At 37.4% G+C, this 19168-nt stretch overlaps 1 protein-coding gene and 1 pseudogene across 1 annotated transcript in view; one reads left to right on the top strand and one right to left on the bottom strand.

The window, feature by feature from the left end:
* The window catches only part of MICAL3 (microtubule associated monooxygenase, calponin and LIM domain containing 3), a 246450-nt gene that overhangs the window by 217986 nt on the left and 9296 nt on the right, over nucleotides 1–19168 (bottom strand). The gene's annotated exons all lie outside the window — the stretch shown is intronic.
* On the top strand, nucleotides 18564–18664 carry LOC138165949 (U6 spliceosomal RNA; annotated as a pseudogene).

Below are 19168 nucleotides of genomic sequence, written 5' to 3'. Positions count from 1 at the left end.
TTTCTTAAACTTAAATCCATGTGGGGTCGTGACTCACAGTTTAAGAAGCACTGGTAAGAATCTTGATGGGTCCCAAAACTGGCCTGAAGTAGACTTTCAATTACTTCAAATTAAAGGCTTTGAGACTGCTTTTAGAAAACTGCGTGTACTGATTTTTTTTTAATTAAACTTTCAGTGGAAATTGAGAAGGAAAACTTTGTCAGCAAGAGCTTCTGTGTGTCTGTCTTATCATGATGTCTGTCTCGGCAAACCAAACTAACTTCTTCCAGTGGTCTGATCAGCCAAAGGAAAGAGCAGAAAGAGTGAAAACTTTTCTGAGGAACTTTCAAAGTCTTTAGAAAGATAATCTCTTTCTCTCAGTATTTCTAAATCTAGCCAGATTGAAGATTGCTGAGATAAAGACAGATTCGAGGGAAAGCAATCTTTTCTCCAAGTCTACAAAAATTCATGGCATTGTAAATTAGAGACTAAATTTGTTATTGAAATATAATTTCTCTACTGTGAATTTTCAAATTGTGGTTTGAATGTTGTTTTTTAAAATTTGCAACATGAAATTATTTGAGTGGCATACTGGCACTCTGTCCTTTGAGGATCATTTGAAGAGTGTGTCCCCAATTCCTAGAACCTCAAGAACTCCAAAGCAGAGGGATGGTAAGGCTCAGGGTTTCCCAGGATTAAAACTGCAGAGAATAGTAAATGCCTGAGAGAAAGGTGAGGCACCTACTTTGTACTTGCTCTTAAAGTATCTGGAAGGGGTTGGTTAGAACAGGAAGGAATTGATTTGGCTTACAGAATGATTTTAAAGGAACAAGCACTATGTAAATGTTAGTAAATACAAGAAATTCTACATTGCTCTAGAATGTAATCAATGTAGAATGCCAAAAGTGATCAAATGAATGGTTTTCTATGATAATTTGCAAATGAATTGGCTGCACCGATGTCACCTGATTGGCAATAAGTTTTGTTCATATTTTGAATATGACATCTTATATATTATTATTGCGTTTCTAAAATTTTTCTTATATTGTGAAATTTGGTAAACCATTGTATCAGAAATGTTGGTACAGAAGTAACTTCTCTTTTAATCCAGATGCTGTTAGATTGAGCTATTAAAAAAATGTGGCAAAAATGTTTGAAAACTGTTAAATATTTTATGGAGTATATTTTATTCTAAAATGAATAATAAATAATAATAATAACACTATTGGGAGAAAAAAATCTTTGAGGTTCCTTGGGACTTTCTACTTGGGCAAGGTCAGAAGATTTTATCAGCCCCGCAGACGGCATATGATAAAATGCTAAAGTACTGAAGTTCAAGAAACTGGGACTATGAAAGTAGGGGATTTACAAGTTTGCTTATAGTCATGAATGAGTTTTAACTGATATACTATTTGGCTATCATTTATGAAAATTATGAAATTATACCTATTAGTAATCTATACTGAAGTTACACCTTTCAGCCTACCTACTAAATTCAAAGATTTCATTTTACCTTAGGGGTTAATAGGCAATATGGACTGGAGACTTAAATATAGTCTGGAGACTTAAACGACTCAGAATTTTTCTGGAGTTTGAAGTCAGCTATCACGTATTCCACTTCATGGCTGAAACTCCAGAATGTAATTATTCTTAAATTATAAATGAAGAGTAAATAATATGTCCTCAAATGTGTTCATCTTCAGCTGTTTTTGCAACATGAAAAAAATAATAAAAACCTAGCCCTAAACAGTGATTAGTGAAATTTTGCTTTTGAGGTAAAATCTTGTGGGATTATAATATTATTCTATTATTATTATTATACCACCCAAAAGATAATCGTGTGGTCTCCACCTTTCTTGTCAACAGTTTAACTCTTCAAGGAAGAAAAATGTGACAAAGCGGGGCAGCTGTGTGTATATCAATAGATCTGAGGACATCCAAACTTCTCTACACACACGCCAGAAAGTAACTGAGGAATCCTACATTAGCAACTGAGGTTCCTCCTGGTAGGATGCCACAACTTGGTTGTCTGGTTTACAACGAGGAGATATTGGTTAAACGTTTTACCATGAAGTATTTATCAAATATTACCAAAACAAGCAAAATAGCTCTGAAAAAATAACATATGCCATAATTTTCTCCACTCAATTTCTCTAGTTCTCTTGAGAAAGTATGTAAACAGCTATGAAAATAAATGTTTTAGATTTTTCTCTTACATAAGGAAAATATCCTCAATTTCTTCAACCTTTCTGTAAAAAGTGGCTATCAGTAGCATGCTACATAACAAATATATTTTTTTAAATCAATACAATCTGTCCCTTCTAGGTGAAGGTTCCCTCTCACTCACCCAATAGCCATGCCTTAAAAAGGAAGTAAAAGAGGGAAAGGAATAATGTGGTTCAGCAAAACTGAACCATATACAACATCATTCAAGCTGACAATATGTACACTGTTCCACAACCACCTTTGCAATGAAGATAAGGAGATGCTTTCTCTTAACTTTTCCTCAGGACCAAGACTGGTCATTAAAATGACATAGCAATCAGTTTCCATTTTGTTTGTGTAACTGTGGTACATATAACTTTTCTGCCTACTTCATTTTGCATCAGTTTATATAAGTCTTCTAATGCTTCTGTCTAGTCTCTGTAATTTATTTTTATAGCACAATAACATTCAATCAAATTAATATACCATAAATTGTAGCCATTCAAACAGGCAATGGGTGTCTACTACCACATTTCCAGTTCTTTGCTACTGAAAAAATGGAGCTATAATAGTTTATACCGTTAGTTTGGACCTTTATCTTTAACCTCCTTGAGATAAAAAAGTGAAGCTATAAACATTTTAGTTTATTTTGGACCTTTATCTTTGACTTCCTTGTGATAACATCGATGGTCTGGGTCAAAAAGTATGGACATAATTATTTTAGCATAATCCTAAATTATCTTCCAGAATTATTAGACAAATTAACAGCTCTACCATGTATTAGTATGCCTGGATTTCCACAACCCCTACAACACATCTCCATCTTTTGTCATCTTTGCCTGTTTTCTGTGTGTTGGATGAAACCTCAGAGTTTATTCTAATTTGTATTTTCTTATCAGTGAATGGAAATGGTCTTTCATATTGTTAAGTTTGAAATTCTTCTGAAAACTACTTATTTATATCCTCTGACCATTTATCCATAAAAGATCAGGTCAAGTGCTACCTCCAAGATGAAACCTGATCTCCCTAGCTCCTAATGGTTATCCCCTTGGAAATGATTTTCACTATATTTTGTATTTCTTTTTTTTTAATGTATATATTGTTTTTCCTAACAGAATGTAAGTTCCTTGAGGAACAAGACTGCTTTTGTTTTTGTATCTGCAATAGCTAGCGTAGTTCCTGACATAGCAGGTAATAGTTAAGAAACACTTGAGTAAATTGATGAATTAAAACTCCCTCTACCAAAGTCTTATAGGGTTGGCTGAAGACCTTGCGCCTGGTCATGCAGAGCTGCTATGTGGCAGAGACAAGTGGGACATGAACCCAGGTTTCCTCAGTTCCTGGGGCTGGATCTCATTGGATCATGGGACTAGAGTTGGAAGGGACTTTGGAAGTCATCTAATTCAACCCTTCCTTTTTAAAGATGATATATCTAAGGTCACATGAGAAATAAGCATCAGATATGGCATTTGAACCCAGATCTCAAGTCTAAAGTTAGTGGTCCTTTAACGGTGCCATATAGACCATGCCATGTGACCTCTTTAGAGATACTTACTGAATAGTGGTCTTGGTCTACAAACTCTATTTCCAAGTTACTCTTACATTAATTTAGTATTTTACTTTTATATATTAAAATAATTCTAAACATTTTTATATTTAATATTTTGCTTATTCTTATTTACTCTCCAGGGAAATTATTACTGTTTTTGTCACCACTTCCTCCTGCTAAAGCCACAGGGAAGCAGAAATGAGGAAAAAAGGTTTTTTTCAATGGGATTTTAGTATCTACCTATTATAAATTAGCATTTAGAAATGGTTCTTATCCAGAAACTGTTTTTCCTCTAGCTATCCATTAACCAATTAGCCTTTCTAGCAACCCTTGTCAGAGAAATGAGTAACATTTGCCCCTCTTTAGGAACACAGTCCTAAGTGAGTGATTAGCCAATAGATAAAGTGAATACTATAATTCAGAATATATAGTATTATATATAATACTATATCCCAGAAAGATACATTCATACCTTGCCATTTCAACTTGAAAATCCCCCACTCCTGACATTCTTGCTCAGTCCCCACCACAGCAACATCTGCATTCTAATCTCTAGTTTCCAACCAGGTACAGATAATCTTATATCAAACAAATCTCAGGTCTTGCCCTTGGAATATAACCCACTAAACAAGTATGGAAGGTAACAATTGGTAGGCACATAGCACATATTAGGACCATATCCAGATACTGCAGTCAGCATAAGTACCGTGTTTCTCCGATAATAAGACACCGTCTTATTATTTTTTTTTTGAAAGAAAAACACCAGAGGGCTTATTTTCAGGGGAGGGCTTATGTTGTCCTGCCTCAGATCTCCTCCGCAGCACTGCTCTCAATGGCACCAGCAAGCAAATCACTGGGGAAGAACAGGATGACGCGCTCACTGCTGCAGCTCTGATTGGATGCAGCTCGGAGTGCGGCGGGCGTTTCACGGGGGGGGGGGACGGTGCATACAGAGGGTACCGTAATGTAGCGTGTAGTGCAGGGGATCACCTTCACTACAGTAGCAATCTCAATAGGGCTTATTTTCGGGGGAGGGCTTATTTTAGAGGAATCTTACACAGTAAGGGGAGGGCTTATTTTCGGGATAGGTCTTACTATCGGGGAAACACGGTATGGCTATTGACATGACATGTAGTAATGAACTGAAGTTAGAAAGTGGGGATAGAAGTGTAGCAATTAAAGATGCATGTAGGTGCCCACTTTTCTTGTGCAGTGTTTGCCCAGTGCTAACAAAAGAACTTGGGCATATATAGCCTGGCATGACTCTGGTTATGAGGTACCACCACAGATGAAAACCAAAAACCCAATACTCTTACAGTCTGAAGGTGTATGTGTTGAGCAGTAATAGTAGGAAAGAATGCTTGTGAATCCTAGAAACATCCATAGTAGAAAAGCTTAAAAACCAACAGAAAAAGAATAAAGGATACACATCCAGATGAGGAGCTATTCTCTCCTTTTCAAGGCCTAAATACCTGGAGAATGTCTACCTTCTGGTACCTATCTCCCTTGGACAATCTCCATCCATGGTCAATATATCCAAGGACAAAACTGGCTCTCCAATTAATCTCCAGGCAACACTAGCTTGAAAAGCAAATAAAATACCAAGATGAAAGACCAGAAGTTAAGTGATAATTACTATTTGGTAAACACTTTTGGCGTGGGAAAATATCTTTTAAAAATAGATAAGATTAGTAAGAGGTAAAGCTTCTTGAAAATAGTATCTTATCTTTGTATTTTCCACACCTGTCAATCAATAAACATATTATGTGGAATAGAGTGCTGGGCCTAGTTAGGAAAACTTTGGTTTTATAGTTTCAAAACTACAAAATGGGGCTGATGATAATAGTACCTACCTCCCAGGGTTGCTGTGAGGATCAAACGACATATAATATGGATAAAGCTCTTAGCACAGTGCCTGACACATAGTAGGCACTACACTTTAAAAATGCTCATTATTAATTTCCTACGATGTGCCGTTTATTGCTGTTCAGTTGTTTTTAGTTGTGTCTGACTCTTCATGACTCCATTTGGAGTTTTCTTGGCAAAGATACTGGAGTGGTTTGCTATTCTACAGATGAAGAAACCTAGGCAAACAGGGTTATGTGACCTGTCTGGGGTCACACAGCTAGTATGTGTCTGGGGCCATATCTGAACTCACATCTTCCTGGCTCCAGCCCCTGTGTTCTATCTACTTTGACATCTAGCTGCCAAGATAAGAGTAAACAACCCTAAACTTTAAACTGTCATTTTATTTTTAAGTTCAACATGGTCCTTAAAATCAGTAGTCTTGTACCAGTATAGGCAGGCATGGGTGCCAAAGAATGTCACTGAAGTAATGAGGAGCCTTAAACTGCACCAGTGGAAAGAGAAGCCACATGGATAAAATTGATGTGAGGTATCAAAGTATGACGACTAAAAAAGATCCTATTTTCTAAAAAGAATCATAGTAGGCCTTATATATCCAAACAAATGACATTCTTTTTTTTTCTTTTTGGAGGGGGGAAGGCAGGTCAATTGGGGTTAAGTGACTTGCTCAAGGTCACACAGCTAGTAAGTGTTAAGTGTCTGAGACCAGATTTGAACTCAGGTCCTCCTGACTCCGGGGCTCTATTCACTTCACCACCTAGCCGCCCCAACAAATGACATTCTTCAAAGCAGTCACCTTGGGACATTATACACCTACATCCCTCATAACAATGCCTAGTGTTATTTCCTGATAATCTCCTTAATACACATAACCAAACCCCATGTAACCTTATTTGGCTTTTCACCCATTCCTAACATTGTTCCTTGCAAGACTGCCTCATATAACATTACATGAAATAATGTCATGCTTATGGAATCTACTTCCACCTCCTTTACTGACAATTCTCTGGCCCCCCCAAAAAGCCATCTTTCACTCAGGAAATTTTCCCACAACATGTTTTTTGGCTCTTTTCTCCCCCTACCCCCAAGACTGTATCTTGTATTTCTTTATCGATGCCTTTTGTCTTTGTGTCAGTCATTTCAATGCCACCCTCTACTAGCACCCCCTCACACCATAAACCCTTCCCTTGTAACAAAGAAAACTTTAAGCAAAAACCATCTGATCCAGCGACCGTCTCCACCTTCCAGCCTCTGCTTGAAGCATAAGCTTGTCCCTGAAGCTTTTGTTTCTTCAGTTAAGAGTTTAGCTTCCATTCGTCATCTTGTCATCACTTTATCATACGCGGTAAATATGTATTGTATCCTTGGTTCTGTCTCTTTCGTGCTGCCCCAGTTCCTATAAATCTCACCATGTCATATTTTTCAAACTGTCTTTTTTTTTCAAACTGTCTTTTTTAAAAACTGTTTTAAGATTCCTTTTCATTCACAGCCCATAGATTTTATGGCCATTCTCCAACTGATGGGTACAGGTTGTGTTTCTAGTTAAATACTATGAACACCCCGTGCTATGTTACTCTTCTGCATATATGTTGTGACAACAAAGTAGGAAAAAAATAGCTAATATTTATATAGCATTTAGGGTTTACAAAGACTTTTCCTATAACATCCCCATAAAGCAGGAAATGTAAGGATTAAATCCATTAAGAAAAAAAAAAAAAACAAACAGGCTTGGTGAGAAGTTAAATGACTTTTCTAGGGTCAAGTAGCTTTTGTCCAAGCTGAGACATGTTCTCTAACTCTCAGGCTAGTGCTTCTTGGATTATGCTGACTCACACAAATCCTGATGTCAATCATTTTTAATCACTCCTATGGCATTTAGAGAAATTAAGTATTGATAACATGTTTGGTGGGAGGCCAAGGAGAGGAATTAGGCAGGCTTTGCATGCTTATGTTACAGGACTGCTTTAATGGTAGTTCCCCAAACCTATCCAAATAGTAGTATATCACAGAGCTCAAAAGATTCAGTGTAACACAGTTAGAACGAAGAGTAAAAAATTAAAAAATAAAAAAAATTTACAAAGAAGTTACGTAATTAAATTCAATAACATTTGTTAATACCTACCATGTGCAAGATATTGAGTAATGTGCTAAGGGTCCAAGAGACAGAGACCAGACAGAGAGACAAAGACAGACCCTGTGCTCAGGGACCTTACATTCAGCTGGAGGGGGATACAACAGGTCCAAAGTAAGTGTAATACAAAGTAATCCTTGAACAACTAGGCAGATCAGGAATGCTTCACTGAGAAGGAGGCACCTGAGTTAACCCTAATGGATCATAGGAGTCTGAAAGGCAGAGATGAGGAAGGAATACATTCCACGCTTGAAATGAATATGTAGTATGTATGAATACGTATGTATGGCTTGTATAAATACACAGAAGCAGAAAACAATTCTCCAGGGAAGCTACTAGCAAGAAAAAGAAAGAAGTGACATTCTGACTTCCATCAAGAATAAAGAACAGACTGAGGCAAACTGTATAGAGTTCATAATACTTGTCTGTTTTGGCCATGGGACTTAACGATGATCAAAGTCCAGGCTTTTCTCCCTCCTAGAAAAGAAGGTAAAGGGGATTGAGGAAAACCTGTTTAATTTCCAGGTTATCATGGAGAATGAAGTGCTCCTTAAAAACAAAAGAGCTTCATGTCTAGACCTTTTGTCAGGAAACTGGAAGACTGAAACAGAGGAGGAAAGAAAGGACCACTAAATATTTAGGGCAAAGTGATAGATGTGGAGTATTTTCCAAAAAACAAACTGTGACTGAGGAGTAAATAGTTATTTAGCCACCAACAAAACATGACACAGATCCATAAGTGCTTTTAGGGGTCAGAGAAGAAATAAAAAGTAATAGCAGGCTCTGTTAAAAGACTTGATAACAACAGAGGGATCTGCTATCTTCCTGGACCAGGAAAACCCAGGACACTGCAGAGAATCTCTCAATATTAAACTGATGACTTCTACGGCAGTGAAGCAGTGCAATAGTTACAGTGGTAGACCTGGAGCTGAGAAGTCCCAAGTTCAAATCCTACCTCAGATACTTTCTAGTTAAGTGACTATGAGTAAGTAACTCTTCATCTGTAAAATGGATTATTTTGGATATAAAATGGATCTACCTCCTAGGGTTATTATGAGGTTCAATGAGAATATTTGTAAAGCACTATGTAAATACTAGCTATTATTATAATATTATCACCCATTTCTAGGGAGTCATGTGGGCACAAATGAAACTGTCAAAAAACATCCAGAAAGTAATCCTTAAAACCTTGAAAGTCTTGGTAAGAAACTGACAACTTTAGGGTCAAAGATGGTGTTTTCATCACTGCTGGGGCTGCAAATCAAGAGTTTTAGAGGTGAAAGGGAGATCTGGGAAATGAACAATGAAGATGAACATCTTCTTGTTACAAGGGAGAGTAATAATTTGTAGAGAAGGGAAGGAGGGAAAGATAGTGATACCCCCCCCCAAAAGTGTTAATGAAGTATTTTAAAAATTCAGTAAAGAACAGGAGTCCAGAAATAGACACAAACAGGGTTCTATCATGTTAAATTGTGTACTTATAAAATAATAAGCTGTATGTAATTAAGTTTCATAATCTCTGTTCTTTGTAAATGAAAAAAGTTCAAGTTTCTTGATATTTTTCAAGTTCTTTATAAATTCTTTTTTAAAGTAAGAGTATCTAAGAACAGTATTTGGATTTGGAAAGGATAGCTTAAAATATAGCAAAGGGAGATTCCTAGTCAGGGATGAAATGTACCAAGAAAGGCTTATAAGAATGGATTTGTCTGGAGTCTTCCAAATCTAATCAAAATAGATTTAGACCAAAAGAGAGAGGGAGAAAGAAAGAGAGAGGGAGAGGGGGAGAGAAGAGAAAGGTTGCCCACTTATACACTATAGTCCAGTCCCCAGTCCCTATGGGGTCAGGTCCTGACCCACACTTTAAGAAGTGCTGAAGGATGTGGTATATGAATGTAATAGAATACTATTGTGCTATAAGAATTGATGAACAGGCGAATGTCAGAAAAACCTGGAAAGACTTATATGAACTGATACTGAGTAAAGTGAGCAGAAACAGGAGAACATTGTACACAGTAATAGTCGAAGTGTTTGATGACTGACTTTGACATTTTTAGCTCTTCCCAGCAATGCAAGGACCTAAAACAATTCCAAAAGACTCATGATGGAAAATGCCATCCACATCCAGAAAAAAAAAAAGGAGTCTAAATACAGATCAAAGCAGACTATTTTCTTTTGTTTTATGCTTTTCTTTTTCATGGTTCTTCCCATTTGTTCTAATTTTTCTATACAATACGACTAATGTGAAAATATGTTTAATAGGAATGTATATCTAGAACCTCTATCAGACTGCATGCTGACTTAGGGAGGGAGAGAAAATGGAGGGGGAGAAAATTTAAAACTTATGGAAGTGAATGTTGAAAACTAAACATAAATAAATTAACTAAAGGGAAAAAAAGAAGTGTTGAAGGAGTCAAGAGCGGAAAAAGTTTAAGAAGCACTGCATACCATAGATAGTATCTACAACATAAGAACAGCAACAGAGCCTCCAAAATGTTTTATAGGAAGCAAAAGTAAGTAGGGAGGCAGCCATAAACTAAGTCTCTGAAATCTATAGACAAATGCAAAGAATGGGTAAGGTTCTGGAAATTCTAACACATGCAAGCAAATTTGACTTCATAGGTATAATGTGGATTTAATGGGATGGGATCAATGATCACACAAGAGTTCTGTAACAAAGGAGTAATACAAGTAAGAAAAACATAGAAGGCGGAGTAGAAGAGCCAAAAAAAAAAAAAAGAAATAAGACAGTATTCCATGATAAGAAACTACGATTTTGTGAAAAAATCTAAGAACTTGAGGGATTCATTAGGAACTTGGTTAAAAGTGGAGACAGAAAAAGATGTGATATTATCATACATGGACACACTCATGAATACAAATTCTCTACCCAGAGCCAGTCCACATTTACCCTGTTATTGTTGTTTCTGTTCTGGCCAGAAACTCTGAGGATCTTTCCCTCCCAGACTTAAGGATGGCAAACTAGACCATCTTTTGCCTCAATTCTCACCGAGCCTTTAATTACTAAATGGATGTTGCCTCAAACTGAGACAGCATCTGGGGCCACCACCAGTTGTCTTGACTTATGTCTTGCCACTGGTCTCTGATGATGAATGGGAGGTTGATGACTTTGCAGAGCTCTGCCTCACTTAAATCCAATTCACTTGCAAGGCAAGACATCACCCTCCTGATGTCACTGCTCTTCCTTGAGAACAAAGGCAAACAATAACACACTAGAAACCACAGAACATAAAGAGGAATTTGGGAAATGGATCACAAGTATGGCAGAGAGGCTTGATACAGTTAGAGAGGGAGGGGGAAAACTTCAATTACCTGGAAGCTCCGGGAATTGTCTCTGCCAAAAGCAGTAACTTCTATTCTGGACTGGATCAACCAGGAAGAAAACTGCTTGCTGGAAATAATGGAAACCTTGAGGTGATGCCCATGATAGAAGGCGTGATAGAAAAACAGAAAGCAAAGTCTGATCTGTACCCTAGATCTGGGATGAGATGGCTAAAAGAAAAGGTAAGTAGGACCCCTATGAAAGGCAGCTTAAGAGGAATGGGTAACTCTCAAGAATATAACTCTGATGGTAAAAGAAAAATAATGCCAATTAGAAGGAAGAGGGGGCATATTCTATAAGACCATAAGGGAAGACTGGAAAGCAGTTTGACAGAAAACAGGTTTAGGCCAACATGTTACACTACAGTGTAGCTGCCCTTGAAAATAATAATAGTTATTATTATTATTATTATTATTACTTGTTATATTATACTTATTAATATATAATTATTATTATTACTCTGTACCAAGCACAATGCCAAGCACTTTATAAATGTTATTTTATTTGATCCTCACAATAACTCTAAGAGGAAGGAACTTTTATTATCTCCATTTTACAGATAAGGAAACTGGTACAAAAAGCAGTTAAGCGACTTGCCCAAGATCACACAGCTAGCAAGTTCCAGTCACAAACCCAAAGGAACTACATCCCAGATTACTGAATTGCTAATTTGTTATCCATGAGCTGTGGAAAATCTTAGAGAATGAATTCCACAGGACTTTCATTTAATTTTTTTAAAAGGGTGCCCCACCCCAGGTGGAGCAGTGAATAGAGCACAGGCCCAGGAGTCAGGAGGACCTGAGTTCAAATCTGGCCTCAGACACTTAACACTTACTAGCCGTGTGACCTTGGACAAGTCACTTAACCCCAAATGCCCTGCCTTTCCCCCTCCTAAAAGCAAAACAAAACAAAACAAAAAAACACAAAAATAAATGGGAGGTGGGAGGAGGTGGGGGAGTGAAGGAGGTAATAAGAGTATGCAAAGACTAGACCAGTGAGTTTGACTTCAATTCCTGGCAAAATTCTATTTTAAATCATTAAAGTGATTGTTTTTGAACATCTTGAAAAGGAAGCAGAAATCACAAGGAGCCAGCATAGTATCATTAAGAACAGGTCATGCCAAAAGATGGGAATAGTCAAAGTTGGAGGGATGGAAGATTGGCACACTGTTTGTGTATACAACCATTTTGGAAAATCATTTGGAATTATTCAAAGAAGGCAACTAAAATGTCCATACCCATGGAACCAGAGATTCCATTACTAAGCATATATCCCAAGGAAGTCATTGTTAAGACAAAAGACTCCATATAGAGCAAAATAGGTATAGCAACATTTTTTGTAATAGCAAAGAATTAGAAACAGAGATGTCCATTAATTGGGGAATGGTTAAGCAAACTGTGATATATGAATATAATGGAATATTACTGTGCAAATATGGCAAATTTAATGAATACAGAGAAGCATGAAAAGATTTACAAGAACTGATGAAAAGTGAAATAAGCAGAGGAAAGAAAACAAACAGGATTACTACAAGTTAGGAGATTAGCATACACACAAATGAAAAGCGAAAATTGAAAAACTATAAAGAACAAGCATGGCCTGAAAAAAAAAGATTTGAAAACATACTCCTAATGCTATTTCTTTGGGGGGTCAGGGCACAAGGGGTGAACATATTTTCAGACTTTTTCAACATATTCATCAATTATGTTGACATTTCCCCTCCTTTTTTCTTTGAAAAAAAAAAAGCTATTTGTTACATAGGATGCTTCTCAGGGATGGGGAGGGATATACTGGGAAGAACTATGTTTATGTAAGAAAAATAATCCCTAAAAACTCGTTTAAAAACCCCCAGCAAATCATACCCTATTACCCATCTCTCTGGACAGATAAGTGACAGACCCAGAGTGCAGAAAAAGACATCCATTTTCAGACATGGCCACTGTGTGGCTGATTGCTGACTGCTTATGCGATGAAAGGATTTTTTATTTTCTGTTTTAATAGAGTTAGCAAAAGTGATACAAAAAAAAGTCACTAAAACATTTTAAAAAATACAGAGTTCAGAAGGAAATGTAAACAAGCAAGGCAGTTTTGAAAGTAATAGTTTTTTACTTTTTTAAAAAAGCAGTATGAAATGATTCACAGTTTCAAACAGAATACTTTTTCTACGTATATGGATATCGCTCTTTTTTGGGGGGGGGGTGTTTCAAGTTCAGAGCAAAAAATGACCAAAAAAACCACCCCAACCCTACATATGTTATGTTCTTGCTTATCCCTGAAAAAGAGATGAGGTATCTGCACATGTATAACCTATACAGAACTGCTTGTTTTCTCACTGAGGTGGTGGAGGGAAGGAAAGGAAGAAGAGGTTTTGGAACTCAAAAAATTTTTTTTAAATGAATGTTAAAATTTTTTTTCTAGGGACGGCTAGGTGACACAGTGAATAGAGTACTGGCCCTGGAGTCAGGAGGCCCTGAGTTCAAATCTGGCCTCAGAAACTTAACACTTAACTAGCCATGTAACCTTGGGCAAGTTACAAGTCCAACTGCCCTTCAAAAAGCAAAAAAAAAAAAATTTCTACATGTAATTTTGAGGAAAATGTTTAAATAAAAAAAAATGAGGAAAAATCTTTTTAGAAATAGGGAACCATACTGTGGATGGACCACTATCAGACTCAGTCATACTGTTAGACTAGTTTACTGTGCTAATTTTTACCCTCTCCCGTTTTTACTGGGCAGGGGAAGGGGCAGGAATATATTGGGAAGTTAAGGTGATATAAAAACAAAATATAACAATAAGAATGTAAAAGGGAACTAGTCCCAGCAGACATGTTCTTTTTGTGACAAGGTTACTAAACTGGTAGAATAGTGGACTGCTATAGATACATTTTACCAAAGAAATCTACAAAGTTTCTTACATTCGTCTTGTGGATAAGATGTAAGCGAGTATAGGTAGGTGCATTTGGAATGGGTGAATGGCCAGATCCCAAAACTAATCATATTATCAGTTTTGATATCATTTGGCTCTCAAGGGAATACCTCAGGAACCTGCACCTATATACGTCCTAAGAATGAGAATCTTATATATATATATTATTATTATTATTTTACATGTAACTGAGGAATAAGATATGCAGACACTGGGGCATAGAAATCCATCTTGCCCCACTGGAAAGTCTGAGGGGGAGGGGTTATTCAAAGGGATCGCTGTTTTGGGGTGGTGGGTAGGGGAAAAATGGGGAGAAAATTTGCAACTCAAAATCTTGTGGAAATGAATGATGTAAACTAAAAAAATAAAAAAAATCCTACCAAGGAAAAAAAGAAATAATGCAGGAAGTATGTTTGACTTGGTTAAAAAAAAAAAAACAAAACGAGAATATTCCAAGAATAGAATGGGGTACCATAGGAAATACTGAGTTCATTCTTCAAGTCAGCCAGCCAGTTCTGAGGGATGATGTACTCAGACATAAGCTTATCAAACAGTTTCCAAGGCTCCTTCTAAAACTCCATGTCTAAGATTCTTGCTCATCTCCCTTTCTCTTCCCCATGCTTTTTTTTTTTACTTTTTGGAGGGGGGAAGGCAAGGAAATTGGGGTTAAGTGACTGGCCCAAGGTTACATGGCTAGTTAAGCTAGTTAGGTGTTAAGTTTCTGAGGCCAGATTTGAACTCAGGTCCTCCTGACTCCAAGGCCAGTGCTCTATTCACTGTGCCACCTAGCCCCCCTTTTTATGGCATTGATTGAACTCTTTTCTTCTATGCATCACAACACAGGGCTTAATCCTTCATCTGCAGCTCTTCTCCGCCCTTCCTCATCCACACTCATTCCAATTCCTATCTCTCTTAATAGACAAGTCTGAAGCTATTATCACAGGCTTTAGCTTCTCAAAATGGATATTTGTGAAAGGCTTATTTAACACAGTAGGTCCTACATCAATGTCTTTCTTTTCCTTCCTTCCTTCACCACCTCTATCTAAAGGCAAGAACCTAGAACTTATCTCATCTTTCCATAAACACCCCCCTCAAAAAAGTAACTAGTTTTCAGTATACCTTCTCCAGAACAGAAATTGGCTCCTTAACTGATTGAGTATAAACTCATAGAATTCAAAGTTCTCCATTTTATCTATTCTTCCAATGCCTAATTAGTCTTATCTTGATATTCCTTCAGCACAGCCTGACCTTTACTATCTATCCATAAGGCACACCTAGTTTGCTTCCATCTCCAAGCCTTCATTCAGAAGGCTTCCTTCCCTTCCTAGAGTATCCTCCCAACCAATTTTCATTATTTTTTTCCCCAAGATCTCACTCTGGCTTCTCCTCCAAGAAGTATTCCCAAACTAATCTGAATTGACAATAATGGTCATCCATAAAAAGCTCTCCTGTATCACCCTTCTCCAGACTTCTTGTCCTTTCCCATGGAACAGTAAAAGACACAACTTCAAAAATAGATCCTTGAAGGACTGGGCATTCAGAAATCTTTTTTTTCCCTCTTGTTTCAATTCTCTGGCCTAAGTTGTTTTTTTAACATATAAAAAATATAACACTTGGGGAGGAGTGAAGGAGAGAAGTCCTAAGTCAGAAACAGCAAATGAACCTTAATTTTCAATTTCTTTTTTTAAAAGTCCATATTAGAACTGCAATGAAGCCTGGAAGAAATCTAACCTGAAAGATAGTTTTTCTTTTTTTTTTTTTGAAGGGGGGAAGGCAAGGCAATTGGGGTTAAGTGACTTGTCCAAGGTCACATGGCTAGTAAGTGTTAAGTGTCTGAGGCTGGATTTGAACTCAGGTCCTCCTGACTCCAGGGCCTGTGCTCTACTCACTGTGCCACCTAGCTGCCCCTGAAAGATAGTTTTTCAAATGCAAAGAAGTCCTGGCAGGGTGAGCTAGGGCAGGAAAAGTCTAGGAAAAGTCTTGCTTGTTATAACCCTTACTGGTGTCAGCTCCTATACATACAATGTCACTTACTCAATTAGGCCTGAATGAGGGAGGAAAGGGAGAAGGTTCCAGTACGATAAATATTTTAATAAAAATTAGAGCTATTAATATGCTCTCCTTTTAGACAATTGATTGTCTTGACCATCATTGTCTGAAAAGTGAAAAAAGGAGCAGTGGGAAACCTTGAAAAGGTAGTGAAACATTCTTACTGGCTGCCAAGCCTTTTTTGTTTCTTTTTTAAAATCACTGTCTGGTTAAAAAAAAACAATAAAACCTCATAGGTTGCCCTGATTATGACAACAGCTCTAGTCCTTGAGCCAAAGTAGTAACATCACCAGAAAAGTGTTAGAGGGGAAAGTCAGTAACCATGCCATTAAAAAAGAAAACTCAAGGAACACTTAAGTTATCCATTATCTTTGGGATTGTGGGAACAGGGGAGGGGGGAAGACAGGATGCTGCCCCCCAACCCGCATAGAAACAAGTGTTGGGACACCATTAGCTTTGCCAGGAAAATAGTGGGAAATCTCTCATACATGAAACCTCACTTTTCTGAAACACCTCCTCCTCTCTAATCAGAGAGATATGTAAGCTAGGAAACAACATTTAAGTAACTACTACATGCCAGTCACACTGCTAGGTGCTGGAAATACAATTACAAAAATGAAATTGTCCCTGGCCTCAAGGAACTTATGGTCTTTCAAAGAAGACAATAAGTCCGTATAAAATAAATATGGAGTAACTGGAGGGGCAAAAAACAGAAAAGGCTTCATAAAGAAGACAATGCTTGAACTGAGTTTGAAAGGAAACAAAGAACTCTAAAAAGCAGAGGCAAGGAGGGAGTATGTTCTAGGCTGTGGGATGGGGAAGTCAGTGCAAAGGGATGAAGACAAGGAGGTCAGTATGGCCAGACTGCAGCGTGCAAGAAAAAGAGAACTGTATCACAAAGTTGGAAAGATAGGTTGGGACCAGGTTGTAAACCAAACAGATGAGTTTATATTTGATCCTAAAGTCAACAGGGAGCCCCCAGAGTATGTTGATTGAGTTGGGAAGTAACATGGTTAGACATGCATGTGTAGAAGACAGAAAAGGAAAAAACCTGAATCAGGGAAACTAATTAGAAGGCTACTTCAACACTCCAACCAAGATGTAATGAGAGGAGACCAAGGGTGGTGGTCATGTGAGGTAAGAAGACATGAGAGATGTTGTGGAAACGGAAACAATGAGATCTGACAAATGGAGAAATACATGGGGTCAAGGAGAGTGAGGAGTCAAGAATAATGCCATGGTTGTGAACCTGGGAGACTAAAAGAATGGTGGTGGCCTAACAGAAATACGCAAGTTCAAAAGAAAGTTCAATATGAAAAGAAAGGGTTCTGTTTTGGATATGTTGAATTTGAGATGTCTGTAGAACATCTACTTTAAAAATTCCAACAGGCTTTTGGAGATAGAGATGATGGACATGGAGCTATCAAGGACAGACACAGAAAAGTAGAGAAAGGATACAAAGGACAATATTCTCAAATTGTACAAGGGAAATCAGTCCAAAAAGGGAAACATTGCTCTCCAGAGTAAAATTCTTAGGACACAAGATGAAACAATTCTGATGAGAAAGTTTAAAAAAAAAACTGCAGAAAAAATGCTGAGATGGGTATACAACATCAACATAGACTATGCAGAGTTGTGTGTAGAAGACAAACACAAGATTAGGCAATGAAGGATAGACAGAAGCATGACACAATCCTTTACGAATACTGTTGGAAGCACTATAGCTAAGAATAAGCTGACATGAGCAAGAAAAATTAAAGTACACAAAAGGGCTACATTTTTAAGCTATAGTAGGGAAAAGGAGATCACAGGAGGGATAAGACAATAGTGGGATGGCACATGTAACACGCACAAGGGAAAACTGCTCTACTGATAGGTCTGTGTCTATGTCTATGTGATACAATATGAAGAGAACAAGAAGGTTCCCAGAAGGCTGGGTATGGCCTCCCTTTGGCTGTGGGAAAATGCAAATAGTAAAGGGAGGTATGGATGAGAATAACACAGGATGAGAAGAGATGGATGTTTTGGGCGTTTTTTTCCCTAAACACCTGTGGAAGAAATATCTTCACCAAGAAGAGAACATCTGAAATGTAAGTTTCTCTATTAAGAAGAATAACCTTTGAATCAATATGAACAGAATAAAAATGGCTAGTAGAGTTGAAACCCAAGATAAGTAAACAGATGAGAGCATGAACTTGCCTTTCAGGCACTCAAGTCACCAGAACCAGACCACCTCACAGTCTAAACAACCACCAGCACCACTGGGTGTCTATTAAGTGTCAGATGCTAGATTTGGAAGCAGGGGTAGAGTGCCAGGCCTGGAGTCAGGAAGACTCACTCATCTTCCCGGGTTCAAATCTGGCCTCAGACACTGTGTGAACCTGGGCACTTCACTTCACCCTGTTTGCCTCAGTTTCCTCATTTGTAAAGTGAGCTGCAGAAGGAAATGGCAAACCATTCCAGTATCTTTGCCAGGAAAACCCCAAATGGGATCACAAAGAGTTTGAAACAACCAAAAAACTACAGAACTGAGGCATATAAAATTGAAACTATACAAAGAAGATTAGCTTGGACCATGAGCAAAGATGACATGAAAATTTGTGAAGTGTTCCATATTTTTTTGAGTAAAGTATGATCCAAACCCACTTATTTTTTTTTGCCATTAAACTCATTTTTACAAGAATTTATGATCTCATTATCCAATGTTTTTAAAGCATGCTTCCCTTTTATTCTTAAGTTTTTGTTTAAAATCTGGACAAATGTCAGAATTCTGATTGTGTGACCCTGAGAAAAATGTCTCTCTCTGAGTCTCAATTTTTTCATCTGTAAAGTGGAGATGATACTGATTCTAGTATCTATCTCAGAGGATTATTTTGAAGTTCTGAAAACCTATATACAGATATATACATACATATATGTGTATTAATTGTATAATATATAAAATGTGCCTGGCATTGAATATACAAAGAGAAAAAAAAATGTCCTTAAAGAGCTTACATTCTATAGAAGATAAACACAAATAAGTATTCTCTTATGTTAAAGATGACCAAGTGAATAGGAGTATAATAGCCCAGCTCCTACTATAAGTACCCCAGTAAAGAGCAAAAGGGAGCATCAGACAAAT

Source organism: Petaurus breviceps, unplaced genomic scaffold, assembly GCF_028583685.1.
Source record: "Petaurus breviceps papuanus isolate PSGF00001 unplaced genomic scaffold, PetGlider_PUasm1.0 216, whole genome shotgun sequence".
NCBI lineage: Eukaryota > Metazoa > Chordata > Mammalia > Diprotodontia > Petauridae > Petaurus > Petaurus breviceps.
Note: the sequence above shows the minus strand (reverse complement) of the source record. Positions and strands in the feature narration are given on the sequence as shown.